Source organism: Peromyscus californicus, unplaced genomic scaffold (genome assembly GCF_007827085.1).
Source record: "Peromyscus californicus insignis strain IS unplaced genomic scaffold, ASM782708v3 Scaffold_10__1_contigs__length_136768540, whole genome shotgun sequence".
Classification (NCBI taxonomy): Eukaryota; Metazoa; Chordata; class Mammalia; order Rodentia; family Cricetidae; genus Peromyscus; species Peromyscus californicus.
Window position 1 is genome coordinate 131,000,177 of NW_026294391.1, and position 16,050 is coordinate 131,016,226.

A 16,050-nucleotide genomic window follows, 5' to 3' on the forward strand; every position below is an offset into this window, starting at 1 on the left:
AAGTCTCCAGTCTCAGTGCCAGGGTAGAAAGCACATTGGCCCACTAGGCAGTTAGTTTACAAGCAACTCGTGCTACTGTAAACCCCACAAGTATTGGTCCTGTGATCAACTCCACCATCAGCAGCTAGTCCAGTCTAGTTTGAGCACCGTCTTTGCTTGTCCTGGGCCCAGAGAAAGAGACAGAGAGAGCAATAGAGAGACTGGCCAGCGTGCCTGAGTTCCAGGATAAGCTTACTGGCAGCTAGAACAACAATCAGCAGTAGAACTGAGGACAAGAGGGGGGAGAAGGGAGAGTGTAGAGGAGGACACCAAGGAGGGAAAAGGTGCATGCACTCGCTCGCCAGGGGTAGGGTGGGGCAGTGGCGTGTAGGTCAATGGCTGACACTTGAGAGCCTATGTCCCTACTGTAATCACTGCTGGCCGGTTTGTTTGACCATTCAGGTATGAGTTGTTGATGAGCCTACAGACACATTGACTATATAGGATGAGACCAGCGCCACCTGTGCAGCTGCTACCCACTGCAGGTGAATGCCCTTACCTGAAGGAGGAGGGGGAAGCAGCAGCACTGGTTTCATAGTTAAGCTGTTTTGAAATTGAGAAGGGGTCCCCCTTTCTATGCTTACTTCACCACCATCTGTCTCTTTGACTATCTCTCAGTTTTTTTCTTGGTTTCTGTCTCTCACCCTCTATCTTCAATCTCAGGCTAAGTCTGGAACATTCTCTCACCTTATCATGGTTGCGTGCTGGCTTTCCTGCTCACTCTCACTCTTCTGTCTGTCCTTAACCCTCACTAGCCACCAAGCTCACTCTGTTCCAAAGCTACCTGGAAAAGTCAACCTAAGGCACGTGACTTTTCCTTTAGGCCGGGGGTCTCCTGTGGCCCTGGAGTGGCTCCATCTCATTCTTATGACTGGGCTTGCTTTCTAACCCTACTGTTGCTTCTCCCCATCAGCGTACAGTCCAGTCAAGCCACTTGACTTCGCTGGTATAGGTCATCCTTCGCCTCCTAAGGAGCCTTCCAGGGAACTGTGCCCTCACCCTTTCCACTTGTCTGGTCTCTCCCAGCTGCCCCAGTAGCCCTAAGGGAGAAATGAGGCTGCCACTGCAAATCCAGCCTGATGTTCCTTTGCCCATTAAAAAGTATCTAGAGGATCTGGGAAGTCCCTTAGACGACCGGCTCTTAGGTTGCTTATGTCTACATCCTGGTATGGAAATCCTACATTTCAAGGCTTGAGGCCAATGGGGTCGCAGGCAGGGCAGCGCAGCTTCTCCTTTAAGACCAGAGCTGCTGATCGCCCTGAGTGTGAGAGTGTGTGAGTGTGCGGCGTGCGTGTCTCCTCCTCCCCGAGTGACACAGCAGTGAGAAATGCCTATCAGTAACTTAAACCCCCGAAACTCCACCTTCCGGGCGCGCGGCGCGGAGCCGGGCGGTGGGAATGGAGAGAGCAGATTGAGGCCGCCACTGCAACGCCGCCAGCATGAACTTGGCCGCTAGCTGAAGCGGCGGGCGGCGGGCGGCAGGCGGGCGCGGGGGCACCGGCCGCTAGCCGGGGGGGTGATCTTCAATCCGGCTGGGCCATTCGGCGGGCGCCTGGGGGTAGGCTGCCGGTGCCGGCGGCCGCCCGCCCCTCTGGCTCTGCCCTGGCTGCTGCTGGAGCTCCGCAACACGGTAAGGGTGAAGGTGGATGCGGGAGGTTCGACTGCTAGGGTGGAGGGACTCAGGGTGCACTTATAGCCCCCACTTATAGTCTCCATTTTTGAGAAGCCGGGTCCCCGGGATGCTGTGAGATGAGAGACCCCAAAGTTTGCTCTGAGCACACGGCCCACCTGACTCTGGGAGTTGGCCACCCCCCACCCTTCTCAGATTGGCCTAACTGGGGTGAGTGCAGGTCTGAACGTCCAAGGTCTTTGGCCTCTGCCTTCTTTTAGGCGACCCAGAGGGAGTCCAAAACTGGGCGGAGGCAGCTGCATTCCGAGGAGGAAAGGTATAGTGGGGTGCAAGCTGCGCGGGCTCCAGGGGCTACATTAGGTTATCAGGAGGCACCCACTCCATCCCCACACCCCTCGGCCACTCGCTCACTGCCCAAGGTGCCATCAGAGACACTATCTTCCCATGCCATCCCCCGAGTCCAGTAGTGGGCACTGGACGAGGAATTCCCCCGCCCCAAATCGATTTGCTGCCGCGGAACAGAGTGTGGGGTGTGCGCGTTGACCTGCGCTTCCCCCACCCCATTTGCCAACTCCTCCTCATACAAGCAGCCTGGAGCAAAGCTGGGGGCCAGAGGCAGCCCCTGCTGGTTCCCCACCCAGTGTTCCCAGAGCCCCTGCGCTGGAATTGGCGCTCCTAGCTCCTGGGCATTCTTTCAGCAGCAGAGCCAGACGCCAGGCTCTGCCTAGGGCGGGTGGGAAGCCCCCCGGAGCGCCGCCAAATACTTTTTTTGGCCCCTTGGTTTGGCCAGGTTCCGTCCTGAGGCAGTGAGTCCGAAGCCTGGAAAGCTAGCGGTGCTGTCTGATTCTGATTGGTGATTAAATTCAGACTGAGCGAACACTAATAGGATTACCCAGACTGAAAACTCGGCCCTAAAGCCATTGGAACCTGGGCAAACAGACGCGCCTCAACCTGGGGGCTTCGCTCCCCGCTGGACTCTTGCAGCTGGGTGCGGCTAAGTCGGGCACCCCGAATGTGGGTGTGTGTGAGCAAGGGCAGGAGCACGGAGTGGCTCGGGAACCTGGGGAGATTGGATTCCAGTTGCTGGGGTACCATGTCCTTGTTATTTGGCAGCAGAAGGAACCTCTTAGAGTACCTTCCCCAAGCTAAATGTTCCCTTTGCGGGTAGCTGACCAAGGCCAGTTCTGGGACATTGTCTGTGAGGGTGAGAGAGCCTAGTCTAGGAGAGCCGGTCGTGCTGTAACAAAGACGCAAAGTCTCCGCAAGCCCCAGCAATTCTCAAAGAGTTTGCTAGGGAGAGGGCCAGGGTCTTCCAGAGAAGACCCCAGCAGGAATCATGTCTCCCCCATCTGCCCCTGGCCATGGCCGCTACTGGTGTTCCCTGTCTGCGGTGGGTGGATGGGAGCATTACAGCGGCTCGGCCCAGTTTCTTGGCAGGCGCCGGCTGTCGCTCTGGTGCCCACTGACCGGGTGGGGTCTACCATGCACCCACCAGGGCTTCCCGGCTGCCACCGCTGCTCTGGGCCCCTGGAGGCCGCGCAGCTTCTTTCTGTCCCTCCCTCCCACCTCTTCTTGTCTTTATAGATTCCCCCTCCCTCCCACCCCCGCCGCCGCTGCCGCCAACAATCCGCTTTATAAAAAGCCCCTTTGTTTCCCAGGAGGCTGGAGAGAGGGAAGGGGAAAGGGACTCAGAGGCAGAGAGCGGGGGAGGCAGCCTTCAAGTAGCTTCGAGCCGCTCGGGACAGGAGGGCTAGTGTAGGCAATGGAGGAGGGGGGAATCTGTATTTTGAGGACCCTCTGTAGGAACCCGGAAAGTCTCGGGAAGCTCTTGTTCCTGACATGCTCTATGCGCTTGGTCGACCAGCCTTGGACACCCTAAATCTCTGCAGCCAAGACTGTCTGGCCCGCTGTACAAGGAGCAGGCAGGAGCCAGGCTAGAAGCTGTGAACATTCAGCAGAGTGGGCAAATGCTGTGGGTCCCTGTGATGACAGGGCTTGGGCATAGAGGGCGCCCTTTCCTCGGTTTCGCTTTGCTTTGGGGCGCCCCTCTCAGCCAAAAATCCTAGGGTGGCTGTTGAGCCTGTAGGCGGCAGAGACAGTGGTAATGGTTTAAGGCTTTAACCACCTTGCAATCTAGCTATATTCCTCTTTCTTCCTGCTCCCCACCATCATATCCCCTAACACACAAACACACACACACACACACACACACACACACACACACACACACACACACACACACACACACACACACCGCTCACTCGTGGGCACGCACAGGCACTCGCAGGGGCCCGGGGGGGGGGGGGGGGTCGATGGGGGTTGGGAGGGAGGATTGAAACTCTCTGAGGGTGCCCTTTGTTTGAGGCGTGAAGTCAGTAGCTGTGGCCACCTCTAGGGTAGTCTGGGACTAGAAGTGAGAATGCAAAAGCTGCCAGGGACCATGCATTGGCTTGTTGCCTCTATACAAACACAGGGTCTGGCAACAGGGGTGTCCAAAATGCAATAGCATCAGGTTTTTAGCTTATTGAGGATTTATGGGCTCTGTCCCTTACACCTGCTTCCACCCACCCACCAAATTTGTGAGAAAACAAGGCTTGCCTGATGGGATGTTAAACCTGACATTATAAGTAACCTTTCACATCCTGTCAGTCTGCTCCTCCAGGCTTTTCCAAAAAGGCCACTTCTCTCCACCTGAAGTTTCTCTGGGAAGATAAGGCTACTGATAAGAAAAAAAGTGACAAATAAGAAGTGGGCAGGGCCTAACTCAAGCTGTTGGGTCTCTAGAGTAGTCCTACTCCTCTTGATCCTTTCCTGCCTCCACCCCTCTCCATACCCCTTTAATCTGTTGTTGAAGTCTTCCTGAGTATGTGTGCCAGAGCACACATTCCTTTTTGCATCTTTCTCCTGTTCCACTCCCATGTTGATAAACTTTGTAGAGTTTATTGAAAAGTGTGTTGTCTTGAACATCTTTGTTCTTTAGAGTAGTAGGTGAAGTGGTAGCACACACACACACACACACACACACACACACACACACACACACATCCCAATTACATCTAAAATCATAAGAAAATAATCAAAGGGTGCACGACTGGTTCTACCTTCTCCCCCTTTTGTGTGTTTCTTCTGGAGCAAGATCATTGGAAAATAAAGCTGCTGATGTGCGAGATGGAACATATGGTACCTCCATAAGAGAGAAGCTGAAATGGCCTTGAACCTGCCGGACAGACCAGCTGTTTGCTGCCAGCTAGAGCGGCTAATCAGCTTTTTCCCCTTAAAGTAACAGTCCTCTTTTCTGTTGATGAAATAGGATGTTCTCCAGAGGGGGAAAGTGATGGGATTCTATATTTTTTTGTGCTTTTGAAGATCTTTAGTGTTTGTTTCCTGCTAGGGGGCTTGCCTTGCCCTCTAGCTATACCTGTCTCCAACTTGTGCAGGGTTAGGGTTTCCTCTAGTATTTATAAGAATGTTGCTCAGAGTAGAACTTGGGAATCAGGGAAAGGGAAGAAAGAGATGGAGCTGAGAGTTCCAGATGCCTGTAAGAAATGTATCTGTAAGAAATGTATCTGTTTTGTACCTACTGGTGTTGGAAACACTAGGAGTGCTTCCCCTAGTCTCTCTTTAAAAACATCGTAAGAGTTCAAGGGCTTCCTTACAAGATCTCGTTTAAAACCATCCTCTTCCGGATAGGACCATTTTCAGTTTTCCTTCAGTACAATGTGTTGGGAGGGGGCAGTTTGGCATTGGAAGAAAGGCTTTAGAAGATACAAGGAAATTCCATGTTAGGAAATCATTAGCAAAGGGTGACTTTTTCTGTTTTCCTGCCACTGACGCTGACAGTGACACAGATGTGTGGGTTGAAACAGGAACGTCACTGAATTTTTAAACTCAACCAGGAAATAGCCTGTTGCTGGGGTTGTGGGGGGTGGGGTGGGGAGGTGTTACACATTCATTGCCTGTTAAGATAGGAGGTTTGCTATTGCTAATGCTTTTCAGTAAGGAAAGGGAATTTTTAAACCCAGAAGCACGTTTAATATCTTTTCCGCCTCTCTAAATTTGACTAGGTAAAGGCTTGAAATGCACCTGTCAGGAAATCATACTTAGGAACTGCATCACTGTTTGGGGTTATGAGATGAACAAAAATTGATCATAAACAAGAGGTTCTGGCAGGAGTTGGACTACTTTTTTAAGGAGCTTTGCATATGTAGTAAACATTTTCACTTTCAATAATTCTGGTTTTTCTTTCCCTGAGACAGTATATGATGGACCAGATAATTTGACTAGAAGCTGAGAAACTTTTTTTCTTTCTAAAAACTTCTCCTATTAATTAACTGAGGGATCTTGGGCAAACTTGTCATCCCTCCTTGCAATCTCTCTGTAACCCCTGAATATGATTCCCTTCCAGTTTTGAAGTATTAGGATTTGTGAACAAAATGGTCATTTTTCTGGGAAAATGAAACATCAAGTTCAGCCTTATCACCGGGGAAAACAATGCGATAGATAAAAAAAATGGGGCTAAGATTTTAAGAGGCATTGAGAAGAGGGGAATTAAATATGGCAGAAGGCCAATCAAAACAATATTAAAGTGTGAAGTGTCCCCTCTCTTGTGTCTTTGCAAGTGTGAACTTCTAATGTATAGTTATAGATAAGGAGGCTGAGAGGCAGCCCAGAGTACATCTTGTCCAGTAGCCCTAATCCAGCCCTCTAGGGGCCTATTGATGGCAGGCTTCCTAATCGCTGGGCTGGTCTACATATAACAGGATCTAAACTCTTTGAAATTAGACTGGCATATTTCCAGAAGACTCATTAAATATAGAGCAGATTTGCTGCCTTGCAGTTATTTAGCAAAGGTTACAAGGACAAAAAGGCCTGCTATCCACATACACACATGCCCCACTGGGATATGGATTCAGAACTTGATGCTGAACCTTTTCTTAACCCTCCAGTTCCAAGGGATGTTTTCTAAAGAACACATTTTCTACTTTAAGAATTCAGAAGCAGTGCAAGAATCTGCCACTGTCCTGCTTGATGTTAATATTGATTTTTTTAAATGGGTAAGGGTGGACATTATGAAGAAAGACCTTTTATCCTCTCAGTTCTTTGGCAATTATCTTGCTGCCATAAATGTTGATACACATTTAATGGATGTAACTAAAAAAAAAATCTCCTTATCCAAGCAAAAAAGGCGGAGTGTTTGTTGGAGCATATAGAATGCTGAGAATGTGAATAGACCAACCCAGATGCCACTGGAGAGGGAGATAAATGATGGAGGAACAGGAGCTCGTTACTGTGGATCAGCACAATGAACCCATATATTCATATACATCCTGTGGGGTCCTGTTCCTAATTGTCAGCCCAGAGTTGTTAGTCTTGGAACATATATGTAAATGGAGCTGAAGCAAAAAAGTTGAGCTTCTCTTTCTCCCCTCCAGTTGTTCTCTCTTCTGTCCTTCCTTTCCCAGACCTTCCTTGGTTTCCTTGGAGCCTCATGTTTTCTCCTAATATATGACCTCCCTAATTTCCAAACAACTGGACATGTTACCCTCTAAAAGAGTCCCCTGGGTAAAGAAACCCGGCCAAAGGCATTGAACTCCATAGAGAAAGGCTTCTCGGGACATGATCTAAGGAGGTCTTGGGCAAAAGAAGGCAAAAAGCTCTTTGCAAAATCTATGAAACTTTCCTGGCCCAGATGGGCTTTCTTGACCTTCGCTCATTGCCTCAAGCTCCAGACATCCCTACCATCTCTCCACTCTAGTTCATAAGACAAGGACCTTGTCTGGACCCTGGAGATAGTTCTAACACATGATCATAAGATTCTGTCTTTTGGCCTTTGGTTAGCCAGTGATTCTTTTTGTTTTGTGAAGTCTAAGACCCAACCCATCTGTAGTTCCTTACTTTCTCTGGGTAACCTGCTGTTTGCTCTGCCCAACCAGTCATTGTACTTTCTGCTTTTCTCCTACCTGTAGGAGTACCTTGACACAAGGCCATAGGGATACTTTCCTGCTGATTTTAGAAGAGGTCAGGCTGAAGGGCCAGAGCTACTGAACAGAATACCATCTAGGTTAGGAGAGTCTGCCAGCCCTGGCTTGTGCTTTCTATCTAGGGAGGGGAATTGGGCCTTTAAGGACTAAAGGAATGGCAATAAAGTGCAGTGCTTTGGGGAATCCAGAGTGTTCTGTTCAATTGGACCAAGCTCCACATTGCTACCCCATATATCATCCATTCATAATTTTTCCCCTAGAATTTTAGCCTGAAAAAATTGACTCTCAGCTTCTTTCAGCAACACACTGGCACCTCAGTTGCAAAGGCCCCAATTAGCAAGCTGACCATTGTCTCTATACACAGTTAACAAGGGAACACACCAAGGGAAGATTTAGTGCTGAAAGATTAACCTTGCTGTTGGAAGAAGAATCCCAGTGATTTTACAGAAGAGGAGACTGAGGCCCAGAGAGCTGCCCAGATTTTCCAGAGGGATGAGAAAGGCTGCCCAAAGTAGACACATACTTTCCCTCCAGTTCTCAGGCATGTCTAGAAGATGCCTTTTGCTCAGAAGTTTGAGTAGATGGGTGTTTTTTCAAGGCAGATAAAAAGTGGTGAGAGGAGATGCAGGGTCTGGCGTACAAGCGTTTTGAATTGTGCTGTAATATAATATACCCTTGTATCTATGTGTGCTGTGTTCAGGACAGCATGGGGACTTATTGGAGTTACAGTTGCAAGAGTGCACCAAGCTGGAGAGTGAAGGCTGCAAATTAATGATCAGTCTGGGGCCTGGCCACAGGGATCTCTAAAGGGATGATGTCTCACCCTGCTTTCAAGTTGGGTAGCGAGTACTGTGGAGAGCTTTGCTGGGTGGTCTTTGCTGGCATTTGCAGGATGTTGTTTGCGTTTCATTCTCAGTGAGTCCTCAGTATTAATATCTGTCTCTGGAAGTTCCAGCACTGACCTTGGAATTCAAAATGAGACAGTAGTTTTGGTGTAATTGCCAATGTCACATGCTTTGTGAGTCTGATTCTGAAAGCCTGGCATGCATTATGCTAGGTTTGGGGAGGAGAGCACAGTGTTTCTAAGCTGCATGTCTGTCAAGGATTAATTTAACCTCTAATTACTACATTTTCTTTGCTGTGTGTTACATGAACATGTTACAACAAAGCTCAAAGTATGCTATTTTATTTCACTGCCACTCTAAAATTAATTTCAGGGATTTGGAGTCAAATCTGACCCACTTGGTGTTAAAATAGTTGTGCTGACATTGGAATTAAAATGAACAATCTGGTTCTTTCTAGAGATGCCCCAGCCATGGAATAAAGAGCTTGATTATGTTATTTGTTTTCACAACTCTCAAAATGAGCTCTTGGCAGTATCAAGGAGTATCACTGCACTAATCCCATTGGGAACTCAATACCCCCAGGGAGCACCAGAAGCTGCCTGTGTATTTTCTATGTGATCCCTTGGGATCAAGAGTGAAGCCTTGAGCATCAGGGCAGCCCAGGGATCCTTTCCTTCCCACTAATAATACAATATGAGGCCATTATCTAATTGTAGATTCCCAAGAGTCTACTCTGGGACCCCTTCAGATCCATGAAATCACAAGATTAAACTCATGGAGTCTCCAATTTCCTGTCCCTCCTCCTAGTCACCATTGGATGTGCCTCTGCCCATTCTATATTTTTTTAAACCAGCTAGATTTATCAAGGATGGTTAAGTATAGAGTATATTAAATATGAGTATTGATACTGGATTGTGATGCAGAATGGCTTAGATTCCCATCCTTAGGCAGAATGTCTCAGACTTAGTTTCATTATTAATCTGGAAGGGGAGGAATCATGCCAGTTACTTGAAAGCAGATATCACCTAGCAACTTGAGACAGCATCATATAACTGAACAAAACAATAGTGATTAATGAATCATAAAATGTGACAGTTGGCTATTGCCCTTCAAAAGATGCACCAGTTTGGAACTACATTCCTGAGACTGGGAGAAGTCCCCAGTGCTATAGTGGGAAGAACACCTACCCAACTGTGCTCCAGGCTCATTTCTGATGTCAACTAAGAACACTTCAGGCCACTCACTTCCCCTTGCTAGGCCTTACTTTCCTCATCTGTACAGAATAAAAATGAACTAAGGGAATGCAAGGCCTTCTCTAGCCCTGGCATTCTGTGATTGGGTAGCACATTAAGATAAATAAAGTTCCTAAAATATTTGAAAGTGACATAATGATTGATTGTTTTACATCACCAAAGACTTGAATGCATAGGGGTTTTACTTTTGTTTGAGTAGGAGGGCATGGAGACTATTAGGTAATGGAAAGCAGTTCTAGAGGTTTGGCTAAAGAGAAAACATTGACATTTCTTTGTATATGACCAAAGAATAGAAAAACTGGAAATTCTCTTAAAGACCTCTCATTTTACACATGAGGATATTGGAGCTGAAGAAAACTCCGTATCTGCCTAAGGCTATCCAGCAAGTTACTAAACACCAAACTAGCTTAGGCCTCAGGAGTCCTATCTTGCAGAACACCCCATAGTTCTTAAATACCAGAAGAAGAAACATTTAGATGCCCCACTATGTGTAGGCCTGCAGTTTGCAGAATATAGAACTGAGAGGTTTTTATTTTTAGCTACCAAACAGTAGCTTATTAGGAAGGAATTTTTATCCCTCACCTCTTTCCTTAACACCCATGAGTTGTTTTCAGCTAACAGTAAATATTGAATTTTGTTGGTCTTGTACCAATGCCTAATTTCAAATAAAACAGATTTTATGAATAATGGGGGGTGGTCCCTAGGAGCTTGTTATTTGAAATTATTTCATTTTAAACAGATGGCTGTTTTAGGTTTGACTTCGGGTTTTCTAATTTTCATTAGAGAAAGAAAAACCAACCCCAAGCAACCTCACTCTTATTTTTGTAATGAGTAACAGTTTGTCTTGTCTAAAAGAAGCTTTTAGTTTCTCATCTGTTTGCACTCAGAATGCTCAGCCTTAGTTTGTTTGCTTTCTTATTCACATAATTGTGTTGGCCACCTATCATTTATGAGGTGCTTACAAAATATACCCATCTCATCTGTACACTGGCATCAGCTCTAGGACTACTTCTTTCCAATTCATCCCAGCCAACCCCACTCCTGTGAACTGGGTGGAGGATAGAGTCTGGAAATTCTGGTCTTGGTGAGGAAGTAGTCTGCAATCTGAGTCCAGCTTCACCATCTCATCTTGTGGCCCTGTTCTCTTTGAGCTTGAGCAGTCTATCACTACAGTGAGGGAGAATCTGGCAATGATTTTTCTTGTTATGTTGGATTCTCCCTACTTAGAGGATGTGATTTGATCAACAGTTGGACCTGCCAACAATTCTCTTTATTTGCATATGTGTATGTATGTAGGTACATACACATACTTGTGCTTGTGTGTGGAGGCCTGGGGTCAACATCAGCTCTCTTCCTCTGTCAATTGCCACCTTGAGTTTCATGTTCAGTGAGAAACTCTGTCTCTAAGAGCAAGGTAGTGAGTGATAGGGGAAAAGAGCTGATGTTGTAGGGGGCGGGAATGTCTGTCTACCTCCACACAGGTTAAAAAAACATTCTTTTTTTTGGTCGGGGATTGGGATCCAAACTCAGGTCCTCATGCTTGTTCATCAAATACACTGAGCCATTCTCCAGGCCCACATTTGATATTTCAGGAGACAACATACAATGATGTTTCTGCAAGAGGAAGGTAGATATATGGGTAAGTAAATTTGTAAGTATGTAATGCCTTTATTCACTGAGCTCCTAATGACTAACCTCCAGGAAAAAAATGTGTTCCCTTTTCCTCCTGTCCACAGTGGGACTTAGCTGTGTCTCTGCTTCCATGAGGACAACAAAGAAGGAGGGTATTATGAGACTGAAGCCAAAGATAACGTAATCAATTCAAAAACTGGCCAAAAGTTTTTTTTAGAAAAATGAATTCAAAAAATATTTTTATGTGTCTAGTATGTACAAGTCATTACAAGGGATGTGGATGGATGGATGGATAGATGGATGGAAGGATGGATGGATGGATGGATGGATGGATGGATGGATGGATAGACTATGAGCTATTTAATAGCCACAGAGAAAACCAAGACACAAATGACATGTCAGAGATACAAGAGTGAACAAAGCAGAAAGATAGCACATAAAAAGTCGTTCAATAAGGGAGACAGACAATGATAGACAAAAACATATGTAAAATGTATAGTACCTGAGATGATAAGTGCCTTGAAGGAAAAGAAATCAAGGGAGTTAAGGAGTGCCAAGGGAGGGTGCGGTTTTCAATCAGATGGACAAGGTCCTTAGTGAGGAATATTGGAACAAAATCTGAAACCAGAGTGCTGTTCAGTAGAAATAATTTAAGCTGCAAAACCATAAAATAAGCAGATTGAATTGGTTCAAATAATGTATTTTTATTTAACCCAAACATATCTAAACCACTCAGCATGTAATCAACACATAATTAATAAAATGTTGTATACTCTTATTATTCTGTCTTTGCATTCTAATATGTTTTATAGCACAAGTCATTTGGGACTTGATAGATTTTGAATCTTTAATAGCCACATGCAGCTTGTGACAAACTTATTAGACAACACACTTCAGGTTGATGTCCTCATTTTAGTATGTCTCTAATAAACTGCACTTTATAGGGTGATTCTTTGTTAAATGGTTTAGAATTGTTAAGCACGTTAATTTACTATTTATCATTAATTTGCGTAGGTTCTTTCACCATGGATATTTAACAGCCTTTCTCATCTTCACTCCCATATATCTACATGTTCTTCATGCATGCATCTGTTCATCATTCACTCCATCATATGCACCCTCCCAAATGTCTCTACCTGAAGGCAGTTCTCTGGTTCTTAAGCTTTCTGCCTTATATGGGGGTAGGTCTGGAGAGAGTTCAACAGAGTTCCTGGCATCTGCCACACGGACTGGGACTTTAAAGAGCATTGGTAGTGGGTCCTTTTTAGAGCTTTGACTTGAAAGTTATCCAGTTGGCAGTTATTTTCTTAATGCCAACATGTACCTGGAAACGCCTATACTCTTGCTTCTTAGACAGTCATCTATCAACCTAGAATATTTTCTGAGCATGAACCCAAAAGTCTTTACTCTTTGCTCTTTACATTTTGCCTTTGGGACATTGAATGGTCATTTGTAAGCTTTTATAATTTATTTTATTCTGTATTTGACATGAATGCAGACTTCCTTAATCATCACTATCATCATCATTAATAGGAGACTTGACGAGCATGTATGAAGTTCTGGGTTGCAATTTCAGGACATCACATCCACACACAAAAAAGAATAATTCAATAATTTCTGAATACCTCCCACTTTGTTTCTAAGGAGTTAAGATTTTTGCACATTTTCTTCATATTTTATCCACCCCATACAGACAAACAGCACTTACTATACATATTTCTTTCTTGAACTTGTGTTAGAACAAATTGTAGACACAGTGTTCTTTTGTCCCCCAGATATGTGTGTGTGTGTGTGTGTGTGTATATATATATATATATATATAATGTGTGTGTGTATATATATATATATATATATATATATTCTTCTTAAAAACAAAAGACATTCTCACATAGAAGCACAGGATATTAGTCAAAATCAGAACTCTAACATTGGTACTAATCTTTCTAAAGGATGCAATCTGGAAACCTTGTTAAGATTTTGTAGTCTAAACCCTGGCATAGAATTGCTAGGAATCATAGGATGTCAGAGAATACACCTTGCTTTAAGAAATTTACTTCTTAGATACAGCAGTTACTCCATCATGTCACAAATGAAATGCTTGTGTTTGTATCCCTTCAAAATTAACATGTTAAAATCTTAACCCCCAAGGTGATGGTGTAGTGGTATTGAGAGTGTCATGATTGAGAGGTGATTGGGTCATAACAATAGAATTGTCATGAATTGTATTGGTGTTCTTATAAAGCAGACACAAAAAACCTCCCTGGCATCTTCTTCCATATAAAAATACAAGTAGACTGCTATATGTGAACCAGAAGTCAATTCCTTACCTCAAGTGAATCTACAATGTCTCTCCAGTTTCCAGAACCGTGAAACAAAACTATTTTTGTGGAAGTTAAAAACAAAACAAAACAGATTTTGTCAGTTGTCCTAATAAAACCCTTTAAAGCATAAAAAGAAAGTCTAGAATAACACAATACAGTTGGCTGTGACCTCAGTCTCCTTTAATCTGGGACAATATCTCAGTTTGGTTTTGTGTTTTGAAGCATTGATGTGTTTGGAGAGTTCAGACTGATTATTTCACAAAATGTCCCTCAGTTTGGGTTTGTTGTCTGCTGTTTCTTCCTGTTTAGATTTGGATTGTGTGATTTTTGTCAGAAGCCACACACAAGTAATGATGTGTTCCCACCGTACACCACATCAGGTGGCACATGAGGTCACTGGCTGTCATTGTTGATGATAGTCACTTTGATAACTTGGTTAAGGTTGTATCTTCCTGGTGTCTCCATGCTTAAAGCACTGTTGCTTCACCTTGAAGCAAGGAGTGTCTTAGTGACATAAATATATTCAAGGCCATGTTGACATCTTGTTACTCGTCTCTCTTTTCTTCACTAGTTTAGCATCACTTGATGGCCATGCCTGAGGAAAGTTTACAGTAATGAACTCTGATTCCATTATGTTGTCTATATTTATTGTTTTGGTTTCTGCTGTAAGAAAGACCTTACCCTCCTATATCATAAATAAATATATTTATTCATGTACTTGTTGAATATTATATTTGTGGGGTTTTATCCTAGTTTCATGAGTTATGATCCTTTATTATCATTATTTATTTTTGCTTCTCAGATTGCTCCAGTTTGGGCTCTTGAAAGCCCCTTCAAATTGGCTCATATGTCTATTTGTCTAATCAATATCTAAACATCTAAGCATAACCTTCATTTCTGCTACAAGATACCAGGCTCGTTTATACTTATTTTTTCCCTGCATAAGCCCTAAAATCACCATTTTCCTAGGGAATCTTAGTTCTTTACATAGATACTAGTATTTAGAAACTTTGATGTAGATATTGCATGCATGATCATTTCTACAGATGTCTCAGCATCCTCTCATTCCAATGATTTGAGATAATATCAATCAAATCATTCATAAATTTTTCTTTATTATTTCAGTAAGACCTACTTATGTACCTACCTGTCTAGGAATTTCAAGCTCACACTCATTCCTCTAAATTCCAATCCCATATCAAAGTTCATTCTACCTTTTCTCTTTCCATTTTATTATTCCTTTCATAAACAGTGAGAAATTTCTGCTGTTATCCATAACATTTACTCACTAAATCCTAGAGCACACAGAAAGTCATTTCAGCATTGCTAACCCATGACTGTGAAGAAGCCTGTTAACAAGGTACAATATCAGTGTACACACACGCACACACACACACACACACACACACACACACACACACACACACACACACACGTGTCTTTAGCTTATGAATGTACAATCCATCATTGTAAACAAATCTACCTGAGCTAGGTCTATGTTTCTTCACTCCCAGGAAGTCACTCTGTTTGTCAACTATTAAGGTGTTTCCATATTTTCTTTATGTTTTATCAACCTTCCTCTACAAACACAACACATATGCCTCCAAACACATGTGCACACAAGTATTCCTTTCTCTGAATTGGGAGAACTAATTATGGGCATAATGCCCTTTTACTCTCCAAATATTTTAATGAATATTCCCTAAAAACAAAGACATTCTCTTGCAAAAAAATGAAACGAAACAGCAACAACAAAAAATCCCAGGATTTAGTCTACTTGTTTCTGATTGGATTTCTTTTGCTTTCTCTATCTTTGTTAATTCTTTAAAGGGTGTGTGTGTGTGTGTTTGTGTGTGTGTGTGTGTGTGTGTGTGTGTGTAATAATAACACAGTACAAGAAGTGAGAAATATTGCAAAAGGGAACCCTCAGAAACAGACATTTATTGCCTCTATCTTTTCCACCTCATTCTACTCACCTACTTTAATTAATCAACACATTACCTTTTCTGCCCACCTCCTTTTTAACACAAATGAACATATTTGTGTGTTTTCTAGACCAGTTTTTTTTTTTGCTTTCATAAAGCATGGAAACTTACAGACACTTTTAGGCTTTACTTTTGCACTTGAAAACATGTCCTAGCAATCATTCAATGTCAATGCATAGAAGTCTTAGATCTTTCATGACAGCTATAGTGTACTACACTCCTAGCTGTAGGTGTCTTAAGTTGTTTCCAAGAGTTTGCATTTATGCTGCTTCAAGAAACGAGCTGGAATACATACCTTTTCATACTGTTGGAGCTGTATCTTCAGGGTCAATTCTTATAGGTGTAATAATAACACAGTACAAGT

General features: G+C 43.9%; 1 protein-coding gene across 8 annotated transcripts in view; it reads left to right on the forward strand.

Moving 5' to 3' along the window:
• The first annotated feature begins 1,399 nt into the window (after positions 1-1,399).
• Positions 1,400-16,050, forward strand: part of Mamld1 (mastermind like domain containing 1) — a 128,776-nt gene continuing 114,125 nt past the window's right edge. For 3 of the 8 annotated variants that reach the window (XM_052740609.1, XM_052740645.1, XM_052740656.1), the window contains exon 1: positions 1,403-1,669. The gene's annotated coding sequence lies outside the window, so the exon portion shown is untranslated. Of the gene's footprint in view, positions 1,670-1,962; positions 1,986-16,050 lie in introns of those variants that run through there. The other 5 variants (XM_052740670.1, XM_052740663.1, XM_052740636.1 and 2 more) reach the window with 3 other exon arrangements.